Raw genomic sequence first — 16120 nt, forward strand, 5'->3', positions numbered from 1 at the left:
TAGTCAACTCATTTCTCTCTCTCTCTCTCTCTCTCTCTCCCTACCTTTCTACTCTTATATTCTCCCTGCAGGGAGCTCGTTTGCAAGGAAAGTTTGAAGAAGCAGGGGGAAGGGCAAGAAGAGCTCCCTATGAAATACTTATATTTCAAACAGTGTCCAGTTTTACTGCCCCAAACTGGAACACTGGCTTTTGCAGAAGCTCAGTGGCTTTAGCCCAGCAAATAATTTAATTAGCCCCCACAAATGCCTTTTTACCCTTCCACCTTTAACTTCTCCCACATAGCTGCAGACAACAGAATATACCAAAGGAGAGTTAGGACTCTATGATGCCATTCCACTCTGTGGAATTCCCTCCCTAGTGACCTCCACCATGCCCCCTCTTTGATGAGCTTCCACCAGGCTTTGAAAACCTGGCTGTTCAGGTGGGCATTTGGGGTGGGGTTTTTTTAGAGCAATGTTTTGTTCAGTTGATTATGTAAATTTGTTGTATTTCATGTTGTTATTTGTACTGTATGCCTCCTGGAGTGGCTGGGTAGCTGGCCAAATGGGCGGTTAATAAATCTAATAAATAAAAAAATTAAAATGCACTTTTATCAGCTTAGGCTGATATATCAGTGATGAACCTATCTGGACAGAGATAGCCTGGCTATAGTTATTCATGCTCTGGTAACCTCTCATTTGGATTACTGCAAAGTGTTGTACATGAGGCAGCCTTTGATAATGCTCTGGAAACTTCAGCTGGTCCAAAGTAGGGAAACAAGATTGTTAACAGGGGCTGGTAGATATTATACCACTATTCCATGTTCTTCATTGGCTTCCAATCCATTTCTGGACCCAATTCAAAGTGCTTGAATTAACTTTTAAAGCCCTAAACAGCTTGGGGCCAGGTTACAGGAAGACTCAGATACAGGGAGAAGGAGCGGGGAAGAGGAGAGGGAAAAGGAAGCATGTGAAAAAAGGAGTCGTGATTCTGCATTTAAAACAGTATCAGAAAGCCTCATTTTAAATGCAGGGTTTTAGGCTGGTTTAGAGATGCCTCATATCTTCTATTATCTTTCATTGCTCTCACTCCTCTTCTTGCCTCTTTTCCTCTTTTCAGGGTGGGAACTCAAGCAGAACACAACAGGGTAGTTTGATAGCTCATTGTTGTTGTTCAGTCGTTCAGTCGTGTCCGACTCTTCGTGACCCCATGGACCATAGCACGCCAGGCCTTCCTGTCCTGCGCTCTCTCCCGGAGCGTGCTCAAGTTCATATTCATTGCATCCGTGATGCTATCTAGCCATCTCATCCTCTGCCGTCCCCTTCTCCTTTTGCCTTCAGTCTTTCCCAGCATCAGGGTCTTTTCCAGGAAGTTTTCTCTTCGCATTAGGTGGCCAAAATATTGGAGCTTCAGCTTCATTATCTGTCCTTCCAATGAGCACTCAGGGCTGATTTCCTTTAGGATGGACTGATTTGACCTCCTTGCAGTCCAGGGGACTCGTAAGAGTCTTCTCCAGCACCACAGTTCGAAAGCATCAATTCTTCAGCGCTCAGCCTTCCTTATAGTCCAGCTCTCACAGCCATACATTACTACTGGGAAAACCATAGCTTTGATTAGACGGACCTTTGTCGGCAAGGTGATGTCTCTGCTTCTTACTATGCTGTCTAGGTTTGCCATAGCTTTCCTCCCAAGGAGCAAGCGTCTTTTAATTTCATGGCTACAGTCACCGTCTGCGGTGATCTTGGAGCCCAAGAAAGTAAAATCTGTCACTGCTTCCATTTCTTCCCCTTCTATATGCCAGGAAGTGATAGGGCCAGATGACATGATCTTAGTTTTTTTAATGTTGAGTTTCAAACCAGCTTTTGCACTCTCCTCTTTCACCCTCAACAAGAGGCTCTTGAGATCCTCTTCGCTTTCTGCCATTAGGGTGGTATCGTCTGCATATCGGAGGTTGTTGATAATTCTCCCGGCAATCTTAATTCTGACCTCTGATTCATCCAACCCGGCATTTCTCATGATGTACTCTGCATATAAGTTAAATAAGCAGGGTGACAATATGCAGCCTTGTCATACTCCTTTCCCAATTTTGAACCACTCGGTTGTTTCATCTCTGGTTCTTACTGTTGCTTCTTGACCCTCGTACAGGTTTCTCAGGAGACAGGTAAGGTGGTCTGGTACTCCCATCACTTTAAGAATTTGCCACAGTTTGTTGTGATCCACACAATCAAAGGCTTTAGCGTAGTCAATGAAGCAGAAATAGACGTTTTTCTGCAATTCTCTTGCTTTCTCCATGATGCAACGAATGTTGGCGATTTGATCTCTAGTTCCTCTGCCTCTTCGAAACCCAGCTTGTACTTCCGGTAGTTCTCGGTTCACATACTGCTGAAGCCTAGCTTGTAGGATTTTGAGCATCACCTTGCTGGCATGTGAAATGAGCGCAATTGTGCAGTAGTTTGAACACTCTTTGGCGTTGCCCTTCTTTGGAATTGGAATGTAAACTGACCTTTTCCAGTCTTGTGGCCACTGTTGAGTGTTCCAGATTTGTTGGCATATTGAATGCAGCACTTTAACAGCATCATCTTTTAGGATTTCAAATAGCTCGGCTGGAATACTGTCATCTCCGCTAGCTTTGTTGTTACTAATGCTTCCTAAGGCCCACTTGACTTCACTCTCGAGGATGTCCGGCTCAAGTTCAGTGACCGCATTATCATGGCTATCAGGGACATTCAGATCTTTCCTGTATAGTTCTTCTGTGTATTCTTGCCACCTCTTCTTAATCTCATCTGCTTCTGTGAGGTCCCTGCCTTCTTTGTCCTTTATCATGCCCGTCTTTGCACAAAACGTTCCCTTGAGATCTCTGGTTTTCTTGAAGAGATCTCTAGTCTTTCCCATTCTGTTGTTTTCCTCGATTTCTTTGCATTGTTCATTTAAGAAGGCCTTCTTGTCTCTCCTTGCTATTCTCTGGAACTCTGCATTCAGTTGGGTATATCTTCCCCTTTCTCCTTTGGTTTTCGCTTCCCTTCTTTCGTGAGCTACTTGTAAAGCCTCATCAGACAGCCACTTGGCTTTCTTGCATTTCTTTTTCTTTGGGACGGATTTCGTTGCTGCCTCCTGAACAATGTTACGGACCTCCGTCCATAGTTCCTCAGGCACTCTGTCTATCAGGTCTAATCCCTGAAATCTATTCCTCACCTCCACTGTATATTCATCAGGGATATGATTTAGGTCATACCTGAATGGTTTAGTGGTTTTCCCTACGTTCTTCAATTTCAGCTGAAATTTTGCAAGAAGCAGCTCATGATCTGAGCCACAGTCAGCTCCAGGTCTTGTTTTTACTGACTGTATGGAGCTTCTCCATCTTTGGCTGCAAAGGACATAATCAATCTGATTTCAATATTGACCATCTGGTGACGTCCATGTGTAGAGTCGCCTCTTGTGCTGTTGGAAAAGAGTGTTTGCTATGATCAGCATGTTCTCTTGGCAAAACTCTATTAGCTTTTGTCCTGCTTCATTTTGTACACCAAGGCCATGCCTGCCTGTTATCCCGGTGATTTCTTGACTTCCTACTTTAGCATTCCAATCCCCTATGATGAAGAGGACATCTTTTTTTGGTGTTAGTTCTAGAAGGTGTTGTAGGTCTTCATAGAACCGATCAACCTCAGCTTCTTCGGCCTCAGTGGTTGGGGCATAGACTTGAATTACTGTGATGTTGAATGGTTTGCCTTGGATTCGTACTGAGATCATTCTATCATTTTTAAGATTGTACCCCAGTACTGCTTTTCCCACCCTTTTGTTGACTATGAGTGCTACTCCATTTCTTTTAAGGGATTCTTGCCCACAATAGTAGATATGATGGTCACCTGAATTAAATTCGCCCATGCCTGTCCATTTGAGTTCGCTGATTCCCAAGATGTCGATGTTCAATCTTGCCATCTCATGTTTGACCACCTCCAGCTTACCTTGATTCATTGATCTGACATTCCAGGTTCCTAAACAATATTGTTCTTTACAGCATCGGATTTTCTTTTCACCACCAGACACATCCACAGCTGAGTGTCCTTTCGGGTTTGGCCCAGCCGCTTCACTCTTTCTGGCGCTACTTGGAAATACCCTCTGCACTTCCCCAGTAGCATATTGGACACCTTCCGACCTGAGGGGCTCATCTTCCGGCATCATATCTTTTAGCCTTGTGATACGTTCCATGGGGTTTTCTTGGCAAGAATACTGGAGTGGGTTGCCATTTCCTTCTCCAGTGGACCACATTTTGTCAGAACTCTCTGCCATGACCTGTCCATCTTGGGTGGCCCTGCACGGCATAGCTTATGGCTTCACTGAGTTACGCAAGCCCCTTCGCCACAACAAGGCAGTGATCCATGAAGGGGTGATAGCTCATTATCTGCGATCTATTTAAAAATGGAACAAAGGGCATTTAGTGCAGGTGAAGTATTGGAGGATCACGGTGTCATGTAAAGAGCCCTCAGACTTCCATGAAGGAGCAATCTCAATCACAGCATAAAAGCTCCTTGTGAAGAAAGCCTAAGTTATGGGGGGGAGGAGACAACAAGAGCTTGCACATAACGAGTAGGAGGTAGAGGAGAGCTGCAACCCCACCACACCAAAATCTGTTTTTATGGAATGTTGCTGGAGGATGGAAAAATTAGAAGGAACTGTTGTGTGGACAGGAGCAGAATGTACGTGATCTGGTTGTGGTTTCCTTGCAACAGGTGTGGTCAGTGCTTAATCTCTAAAAAGGGAAGGCTAAGGCTTTGCTCTGTGTGGGATATATCCCGTAAATAATAAGTATGTAGGGAGGAGGAGACTTTAATTGCTTATTTGTGAGAGAAAAGCATTTTGCATGTGTTCAGAGACACTTTAAAAAATTTCACTGCTATTTTTGCTAACATTTGTGAAATATAAATTCTAGCAATTCTAAACTTGCATGTGTGTGTGTGTGCGCGCGCGCACACACACACACACACCCATGAAAATGTTGTGTTTTTTTAAAATCTTAACCACACTCTGCCCTCTAGTATTTTAAATCCATTGTTTCTTGTCCTGTTATCATTGGGATAACAGGTCCTTTTTATATATTTATAGGTCCTTTATCATCTTTTTAACTTTCCTCTGAACCTTTCCCAATTTTTCTTGATTCTTCTTGAATGATGGGGCCCATTACTGAGTTTTGGAATCTAATTGGCTCCGTAAGTCTTCAGGGGAGAACAATCAAAATAAACTACCATACAGCCATAGTATTAGAACACAGAAATCAAAGCCTTTGGGAGGTGATGATAGAACTGTCATAACAGTATCTTCTCAGTAGCCCAATAACCAAAGAGCCTGTTGCCAGATAAATGCAAAATGTTAGATACAATGTTTGTCCCACATTTTAAGTTAGGCAAGTTATCATCTTGAATCTAGCTTAATTCAATGGCCTTGTGTACAATTTTAATTCAATATCCTCCCTACTTGCTAACTCATGAGACTATTAGCTCTACAAATACCCTGTATTATTTACACAGCCAATATAACTTTGCTTTGTTCTTATTATCAGATAAATGATTCCCTTCTAGTCTCTCTTAAGGATTCAAATTCACATTATTTTATTTACACAAACCTGTGACATACTGATCTATTAATGTCTCTCTTGAGAATTGAATTCATGTACAAACAGTGCTAGCTTTTGACACAGATTACAGTACTCTTTATTTCTTTATATATTGCCCTGCTAATTTGCTTCTGGGTTTGCTGTAGATATTATGTCCTTCACCTAAAGAAGATTCCTTAGGTTCTAAAACAGGGGTGGGCCAGCCGACACCCCCCCCCCCCCGGCCACACTGTCAAATTTTGTGGCAGCAAAAAACCCAAAAATTTAACCAAAAAAAGAGGTGTATTTAGTGCTACAGAGTGCTAAAAGGGTTAAATTTAGCTTGTCCTGAAGCTAAATCTGACCCTTTTAGCACTCTGTAACTGCTACAGAACACAAAATGATCAAATTTAGCTTGGGAATACGCTAAATGTAACCCTTTTAGCACTATAGCGCCATTTGCTGCCAAATTTCAGTGGCAAATTCTTCTTTTGGCCATTTTTTTCAGGACTGTGTGGTGCTCTGTAGAGCGTGGCCTGGAGGAGGGCAAAAATGGCCCAAAAGTTGCCTACCCCATGCTAAAACAAAACAATGTGCTGGTCCAGGGATGGCCAATTTCTGTCTTTTTGGAGGCAACTGTATTATCCAGGACAGTGGTTGCAGGGGGAGGGTGGGGGGAAGAGAAGTGAGGAAGTTCTATAACAGCCTTCCCCCACCTGGTGCCCTCCAGATGTGTAGGCTCCAGACTGGGGAAGAATGTTGTAACAGAACATTCTTCCCCAGTGTTTGCTATGATCAGCGTGTTCTCTTGGCAAAACTCTATCAGCTTTTGTCCTGCTTCATTTTGTGCACCAAGGCCATGCCTGCCTGTTATCCAGGTGATTTCTTGACTTCCTACTTTAGCATTCCAATCCCCTATGATGAAGAGGACATCTTTTTTTGGTGTGAACAAGTGGGTTGTAATGGTGAAGAGAAGGAGCAACTCCAGGGAACTCCTGTCAGTGGGCCCCTACTGGGGTGTAGTGCCAAATGATGCCTACCCTTGATGCCAGCCCAGAGGGGTGTTCAGAAAAGCGAGAGCCCATGCTCAAATGATTGCAACCATGATCAAGGAAGCATAGCTCTGCTCACAGCCTACTTTAAGCAGGGCTATTAGGGCTGTGCTTGCCTTAAACCTGAAAACCACCTCTACCTTGCCCTGCGGAAAAACCCCTCACTTTGGGGGAAGGTGTCATCAGAGGGTGCTCATAGATCCCTACTAGAGCATCTTTTCAGTGGGAAAATTGGGAGTGGGATGAGCAGTACCAGAATCCCCAGAGAAATCCTGATCATATGGAGCCCTGCTACCACACATGGATGTACATTACAGACACGCGTTTCAATGTGCAGATGGCAAGGGCAGACCCTACCATTGACCACACTCTGTAGATTCATTCTACACATGGAAAAGAGCCCTAATGACTAGAACAGGGCTTGTATGTTGACATAAATCTGCACACCTGATATGTATCCTGCTAAAGTAGCATTGCAACTAGCAAGCAGCATAGAAATGTGAATTTATTTCACTTGATTGTGATAGCATGATGTTGTATCTCTTTTGTCAAAAACGATTATGTGCACCATTACAGCTATGCAAATTTTTAGAATAGTGATATCAGCCATTAAAAACAAAACAACACACAACCTCAAGGTAGGGATGGGAGAACCAGTTATTTTTGAGCTTGCCTAAATTCTCTGAAAATCACTTTGAAGCTTATTTCAGCTCCCTCCCATTTTAATTTATGACCTGTTTTTCAGCTCGTTCAAATGGGGAAAGCATGCATTTCTGTATTTTTCAAAAGCATGCACTTTCCCCCCATTGACTAAAGCGTGAAACTGCAGATTTAAAAAACAACAGCAATGGGCATTTCAAAAGCACATTTTTCTAATGCAATTGCAAATTCAGGAATTTGAGAACACTTCTTGGAAAAAGGCACTCCTGTTCACACCTGCACTCGGGATTGTGAACAGGACATGTGAACAGAAGTAAAATTCTCATACATCCCTACCCAAGGCAAGTAACGTTCCCATTTCAAATGCTTGGGTCAAATACAACCAGGCAGGTTCACAACAGCTGCTTGCTAACGGTACTTTCTCTCCACTTCCTCCATTCTCCTAATAGATCTTCTCCTCTCGAAGCCATAATTGATCTCATACTTTGCATTTGTCAACCACCCATGAGTGCTGAAGTGGCATTGTGTTTATGTAACTATGCTAACTGCAGTAATCAATAAATAGCACTTTTAAAAGCTTGTCCTAGTCAATATTATTCAACTGAAATGTTCACAGTGACACAGTCATTGTTTTTAGTATGTGCTGTTTGTCTTTTTTAATTTTAAAACAAAAGATGGAACATGTGTAATATTGATTATGCTTTCTCCTGGTAACTGTATAAAAAGTGTGACTCTGCTAGTGGAATTAATATTTTATTAAAATAAGGATTTTATTTTTCATAGTTACAACTACTCTAATGTAAGTTAAATGTTTTGAATTATTGTGGCAACCTTATATGCTTGGGCAGCTTTGAGACACTGAGGCATAAGCTTCTCCTTGCACTGTACTAACTAGTGAAGCAGCAAATGAACAGGCTGTTGGAAGGATTTTGCACAGCACTAGAACCTGCACTATCTAGGGCAGAGTCTGAAAGCACATCCTGCAGCAACCTTATTGAAGTTAAGGAGGTCTGGTATGGTCAGTGCTTGGATGGGAAGACTGCTGGTGGCTCTCTAGATGTTGCTAGACTGCAACTCCCATCATCCCTGCTCACTGGCTATGCTGGCTGGGACTGATGATGGGAATTGGAGTCTAACAACTTCTGGAGGGGCACAGATTCTCCACCCCTGCCATATGTACACCATCTTAAGTTCCATCATGGAAGAAAAATGTGTGTGTGAGAGAGATAATAATCAAGTGGGAACTGCAACAAAATATTGTGATGTATGATTAACTCCTACAAGCTCCTGTTCAGGTTCCAGCCAGCTAACTAGCCATGCTCTCCTCTAGGATGCTCCAGGGCAGGGTAGGCAATGTGGTGCCTACAGGCACCAGTGGGCTCCGGACACCTTTCTTGGTGCTTGCCAACATGTCCGCCCCCTCTCACTTTTTACAAAAAAATAAAACATTTCCTTACTGGCAGCTGGGATCACTGTGAATTAGGTTTTTCTTGGTGCTGAAAACTGTGGGTTCAAATGAGTTGTTTAGTATGTTGGGGCTCAGACTCCATCTCTGCCTTGTACTTGTTTTTTTGGGTAGGTTCCTTGTCCTTTGCAATGCTTCCCACAGCAGCCATTTTGTGGTGGTGCCCAGGATAGTTTATCAAATCACCAAATGTGCCCACAGCCCCAAACAGTTGCCTATCGCTGCTCTAGGGGATCAAGCAAGCGACTCCATTTGTGTCTCCCATTTTCTAGTCTCTTCTAATTCCATGACTACAGAGTATGCTCAGTCTTCATTGGTCTGTGTTTCGGGGGGGGGGGGTGCCCCTTTATTTTTTAAAAAGATTTTTTGTACTTTTGCAAACCTCCAAGTTTCCCCAACTTGCTGAGCATTTTGTTTCTCAGTGGCCCCATCTTGGCTTCAGTCCTGTTTGCACTCTCCATCTTAGTTGCTATTAAAGGCAGTAATAATTATTCCCACCCTAATTGGGACTATAATTATCCAAGAACTCCTCTATGTGGAGAGTAGATCTATCCTACTCCTCCGAGGCTCCTTCACAAATCAGAACATCACCTAACAGGTAGGGGTGTCATCCCAGATTGTGATGAATTTAGGGAATCTCCAATTCACACTGCTAGGCTTCTGTACATTTAAGAATGACCTAGTGGGGGAAATTCCACCAGATGTAGTTTATCTTCTCACTGAAAAATGGTGATGGACAAAACAAGCATCTGGTGAATTGGCCATTCTTGCAAATGTTAAATGTTTAGGAGCTCTCTTAGAGTCTGAGCTTGGAGAACCTAACTGGGGAAATATCTAGGGGTGGACGAAAGTCACTTACCTTTCGTCGAAGGTTGTTTGCGGTGGGGGGGGAGGCGCTTCGCTGCCCCCCCCATGAAGTTCAGGCCAGGGGGGGAGGCTTCCCGCCTCGCCCCGGCCGAAATTCAGGCCGGGGAGGAGGCTTCCCGCCTCACCCGGCCGCGAACTCGAAAGTTTTTTTTTTTAAAAAAACGCCCCCGTGATAGGCTACGTGATGATTAACGTAGCCTATCACGGCTAGATCTGCAAAGTCAGCCATGATAGGCTACGTTAATCGTCACGTAGCCTATCACGGGTAACTTAAAAAAAAAAAAAAGCGCATACGCTAATGGCGGCCCCCATAGGGAGCCGCCATTCGCGTTCCTTATTTGGTCGCTGTAGTCTACGTAAATCTTTACGTAGACTACGGCGAAAATAAGGGCAACGCAAATAGCGTTGCCCTTATTTTCGTCGTAGTCTACGTAAATCTTTACGTAGACTACAGCGACCAAATAAGGAACGGGAATGGTGGCTCCCTATGGGGGCCGCCATTATCCGTACGCGCTTTTTTCTTTTTTTTTTAAAGTCACCCGTGATAGGCTACATGACGATTTACGTAGCCTATTATGGCTGACTTTGCAAATCTAGCCATGATAGGCTACGTTAATCGTCATGTAGCCTATCATGGGGGCGTTGTTTTTTTTTTCTTTCATTGGAATGGCGGTGGCGGCGGCAGCTGGTCAAAAGACCGGCTGCCGCTCCCGCCCCGCTCGAACACCCGCCGAACCGCTGGCCGGACCCGCCGCCGGGAAGGACATTCGGCGAAGGTAAGTTCCGTCCCGGGGGGGGTGCGGGGGACAGGGGGGTGCGGAGGATTTCTCCCCGAAACTTGTTCGGGGGGCCGAACACGTTGGCGCTCAGCCCCCCGAAGTTTTGGGGAGAAATTCTCCGCCATCCCTAGAAATATCTTTCCTGTGGCCATGGAAAGGTGCTGGCAGTTAGAAGAGACAATACTGGGCTAGAGGAACCACTGGTCTCTCTCGGTAGCTCTCTTCACATATTATGATAAATGTGTATAGAGTGGGGAGTAGGATGCCCTACTAATGTTCTGCATAACTTATGCAAGAGTCTATATTCATACAAACCAGGTATGCATAGGTTGTACATTTGTATAGTTTGCATGCACATAGGTTCTTTCACAAGTTATGCTGAAAGTGAATGGGGCTGGGGTGGAAACAAGAGTAGCAGTCACAAGATAATTGAAGAAGACTGAAACTATCATGGCATAGACAAGGGGCATGAGTTCAGAATCATGAGCCCGAGGATCAAACTAGACATGACATCATTCACGTCATAAAACAAATAGCTGATGCGGCAGCTCAAGCTGGATCAGGACCATGGCATGGGGGAAGGGGACTTTAACACTTTGCCCCTGTTGCAGCCCTGATTGGACTCTCCCTCCTCTGTGCCTGTTATTTGCTATGGAGGAAAAGCTTTCACTCTGTCTGAACAAGTAAAATTGTAGTATTACTAGGAAATTTGAAGGGGTAGGAGAGGAGACACACAAAGCATAATTGACATGCACAGCTTTCAGCTCTGGACTATAAAATCAGGAACAAGGCACTCAAATCATTGACACAATGGGAGAAGAGCTAGTAGGTTGCTCCATAACCTCTGTCTGGCTAATGCCATAATTGTTTTTGACAGTGATTGCTCTTTCTCCCTATCTGACTTGGTCTCAAGTAGGGAAAACAGCTGGACAATGGTGCGAAGCTATGTGAGAGGGAAGCACTACTAGGTTATCAAACTTAAAACAGAGGAAAAATCCAAAATGGTACAAGCCAATATTTATCAGAAGGCTCTCCAACATATTTTAAGCACACAGCTCTTCTTCGTGGTAGCAATTCTTTTAAAGCCAACATGCCCTGTTTTCTATGAATGTAGATCCTGGTAAAAGAGCTCTTTGTCATGCTTCCTCTGTAGAAGTTTCTTGTGTTCAAAACACACCAGGGGTGGATCTACATTGTGACTGCTAGCGCATTGAAGTTGGTAGACTCCCGAGTTAAATGCCATCACATTGAAACGTGATTATTCACTCTCACCCTGTTTCCCCATTCCAGTACTTCATCGAATGCACAAGCTCGGTTCACACTGGAGTGCTGTGCTCTTTTCCTGCTCTTAAAGAAGGCAGCTCTCATTGGAGGAGCAGTAACTTTTCCTGTTTTGGCCAATTCCCCACCCACCATCCCTCTCTTCCTCTATCCCTGTGTGTGTGTAGGGATGGTGCGAGCATCGTCTTGGGGCTTGAAGCCTAGCAAGAAGTTGCCACTCTGCCCCCACACACACACCAGTTGCCTCAGCAAGAAGAGGGGAAGAAGGCAGCACCTCCCATCCTCCCCACATCATTGCTACAGCAGCAGTGGCGCGGGAGAGACTGGTCGTTTTCCGACAGTTTTCCTGGCCTTACGGAAAATGACCACCTTGTCCCTTGCTGTGACAACTGTGACTTGCTGTGACAGGTGGGGGTGGAGGGAAGAAGGAGGCACCTATCCTCTTCTCCCCCCGCACCCACTGAAGGCCAGGGTGAGAGGCTGGGGGGTGTCTGCCGAGGCTCTTTTCCCCGCGCCAGCCCTTGACAGCTGGCGTGAGGAAGAGGGGTGGCTGTGGCAGCACCCCAGTGCTCAGATTTGGGGAGGGGGCTGCTTGCATCTTTGAAGCTTCAAAGACTGTCCTGTTTTTGTCCGCCGTGGAGGGAAATCCCGTTGAAAGCAAATTGCCTTCTGATTTGGAGGTGACAGACACTGCTTTCCCACCCAAGCAGTAGTGCCTAAAGCAACTGCTTTTAAAAAGTATCTTAAAAGATGCCAAGCTCTCCCAGATGAATTGCATGAACGGCACAACCCTATGCATGTTTAGACAGAAAAGAAGTCCTACAACTCCCAGCATTCCGCAGCCGGCTGGCTGGAGAATGCTGAGAGTTGTAGGACTTTTTTTCTCTCTAAATATGCATAGGATTGTGCCCTAAGTAGCGAAATCATAACTTTGAAGGCTTTCTCCTGCTTGGCTGAAAAAGAAGACTCCTCCATCCACCCAGGGACCCAATCTGTTGGGAGGTACTGGGTAAAACAAGGGTACATAAAATCAAAAAAGGGATCCTCATAATTTCATATGATTTTTAAAGGGGAGACCCACAAAACCAGTATCCAATCACAGACCACATCTGCCTCCACGGACTGAAGTTGAAAAATATGGATGTTCCACCAGCCTAAAATCCAGCATTTAAAATGTGGTTTTCTGCTTCTGTTTTAAATGCAGGATCACAACTGACTGCCCTTATACATGCTCCCTTACTCCCTCCTTACCCCCCTTCTCCCAGTAGCTTAACTTCTGCTGTACTGTTTTCTCATGGCCCCAATCCTGGGCACTTACTTACATGGGAGTAAGCCACATTGAACTCAATGGGACTTACTTCTGAGTGGACATAAGATCACCCTGTAGGTCTGCAACCTTCCAGTAAGCCCCATTGAACTTAATAGGGTGCTCTGAAACAACAGAGGACGTTGCTTCTGAGCTTGGTGGGGTGGGGGATCAGATGTGTCTCCCTTCATTGCAGGGAAGTGTTTTACCCTCTTCTCCCTCCAATTGAGAAATGCAGAGGCAGGGGTCGCTTGGATTTGTGGGGGGTGTACTTGCGTCTTCGAAGCTTCGAAGACTGCCCTTTTTTCCCCTGCCGCTCATGAGATGATGTTAAAATTGTCCACGGACATTTTTATTGATGTTTGTCTGTGAATAGTGATGACTGTCTGCCTGGATGTGTCTGTGTGTCTTTCCATTCAGGACAGTGAGCTGCAAGCATGGAGGGGACTGTGAAAAAATGCATGGTTGCCAGGGCTGTGCAAAGAAATCGGGCTGGAAGCTATGATTCTTCAAAGATTTGAAGATAATTCCTTAATTATTTTTTTTAAAGCAGGGGATAGAAGGAGGTAAAAGTTAGTGTCATTTGAAGGGATAGAACAACCCCCTGCTAAGTACAGGAAGCCTGATTCCCAGGTGGTCTCCCATCCAAGTACTGACCAGAGCTGACCCTGCTGAATTTCTGAGATCAGACAAGAGCAGGCACATCCAGCCCTTTGCTTATTGGCAATAAAACTTTGAGTGCTGGGGAAGCTATGCTATCAGTAGCCAGAAGACCACATGGGGCCATTGAGAGCTGTGATCGGACAGGAGGGAAATACAAACACCGCCGTATATGGACAGGCGTGGGAGGGGACTACGACCTTATAAGGTAATGAACATGGAAGAGCAGAGCACATGAATGAAATCTACTCAGAGATCATGAAATATCAGGGTAATGAAAGTGGTAACAGGTCAGCGGGAAATTGCAGTTCCAATACAAAACAGAGGGAGCATAATGTGAAAGGAGGGGAATGAAGCCTCATCAGAAGTGTAAAAAACTGTAAGTCTAGATCAGCCCCAGGACCTCCTAATAATTATTGGCTTGCACCACTTTGGATTTTTCCTCTTTTTTGTTGCTGTAGTTGTGTAGAGACCCCTTTGCAATATACTGGTCTTCTCAATCATCTCTATTCATCAAAGCTGCAGGAAATGCAGAACTGAGGCAGATTCAAGATTTCCATTATGAATCAGGGACTTTCCAAGGATAATAAAGACATAGGAATACATTTAACAATTAGCTTAAGAATCAGACACATCCCTGAAAATCAAAGATACCTGAGAGGTCAGTTGATAAGATCCTTTGGGCAGTGTTCAGTGATAATTTGTAATGAAATTGTACTTTTAATTAAGCACAATCATCTTCAGCAACAAGCGAAATATTCAGAAGAGTGAAATGCCACAAACAACATTTATGACATTAAAGCAACAAACTTAGTTTAAATATTTCTCTAAAAAAATAAAAATGTCTTTGAAAGCTCAGGGTAGCTTATTTGAATTTCCTCTTAGAATCCTATCCAAGCTCTAGTCAAGCCTATAGTCTTAGTTACAACAATGCTACAGCAACGAGTGCAGGATGCCCATTTTTGGAGCTTTATAAAAAAAACTGCAATTGTATCAATGGGATTTACTTCTTTGTAAATAGATAAAGGACAGTAGTGTTAGCTTACTAAAAAAATAAGATTTTTTCATTCCATGGGCAGCTTTTATGAAATTACTCTGAACGTGGAGAAAAATAACAGCCTAATGGCTACATACAGATACCTCAATGCCCTAATCTTAGCAGTGTCTGCTGGAAGAAGAATTGCTGTAATCTGAGCACTTTTGGAATAGTACCCAGGATTGCATATGCCTTATTTTTACAGTATTGTCTCTGAACAAATAAAAATTATTGATAAAGGAAGTCACAGAGGGCACAATCCTATGGGGATAGTTGGCCGCCTCCAAACTCGGAGGTGACCAGCTATCCAATGCAGGGTGTGTGGAGCATGGAGGAGATCCTCTCCTCCGCACTCTGGCCATTTGCTGCTAGACAGCCAATTTCAGCTGTCCAACCGAGGTGCCTCGGAGCAGGGGGAGGGAGGCTGGATGGTGCATAGGAAGCATTGTAACAGTGCTTCCATGGACCCATCCCCTCCCCTCCCTGCCCCAGGAATGCCCCTTTTCAGCCACTCCACACTGCTCTTCCAAGCGTGGAGCTGGGGATGACCCACACCTCCAAGGCAGCAAGGGAAGGGATGGGCAGTCAGATTTCTGGGAACTGAGCTTGGAACACTGGCTCTGAGCTCAATTCCAGAGACTGAAAAATCCTATGGCTGACTAGACAATATCATAGAATCATAGAATAGTAGGGTTGGAAGGGGCCTATAATACCATCAAGTCCAACCCCCTGCTCAATGCAGGAATCTAGCCAAAGCATCCCTGATGGATGGCTGTCCAGCTTCATCTTGAATGCCTCCAGTGTGGGAGAGCCCACTACCTAGGTAATTGGTTCCATTGTTGTATTGCTCTAACAGTCAGAAGTTTGTCCTGATGTTCAGCCAGAATCTGGCTTCCTGTCACTTGAGCCCATTCTTCCGTGTCCTGCACTCTGGGATGATGGAGGAGAGATCTTGGCCTTCCTCTCTGTGACAACCTTTCAAGTATTTGAAGAGCACTATCATATCTCCCCTCAGTCTTCTCTTCTCAAGGCTAAACATGCCCAGTTCTTTCAGTCTCTCCTCACAGGGCTTTGTTTCCAGTCCCCTTATCATCTTTGTTGCCCTCCTCTGAACCCTCTCCAGTTTGTCTGTAATGTATCCTTCTTAAAGTGTGGCGCCCAGAACTGGACACAGTACTCCAGATGAGGGCTAACCAGTCCTGAGTAGAGGGGAACTAGTACTTCATGTGATTTGGAAGCTATACTTCTATTAATGCAGCCCCAAATAGCATTTGCCTTTTTTGCAGCCACATCACATTGTTGGCTCATATTCAGCTTGTGATCTACAACAATTCCAAGATCCTTCTCGCTTGTAGTATTGTTGAGCCAAGTATTGCCCATCTTGTAACTGTACATTTGTTTTCTTTTTCCTAGGTGCAGAACTTGGCATTTATCCTTATTAAATTTCATT

Source organism: Heloderma suspectum, chromosome 2 (genome assembly GCF_057233095.1).
Source record: "Heloderma suspectum isolate Gila_16-S chromosome 2, 16-S_ref, whole genome shotgun sequence".
NCBI lineage: Eukaryota > Metazoa > Chordata > Lepidosauria > Squamata > Helodermatidae > Heloderma > Heloderma suspectum.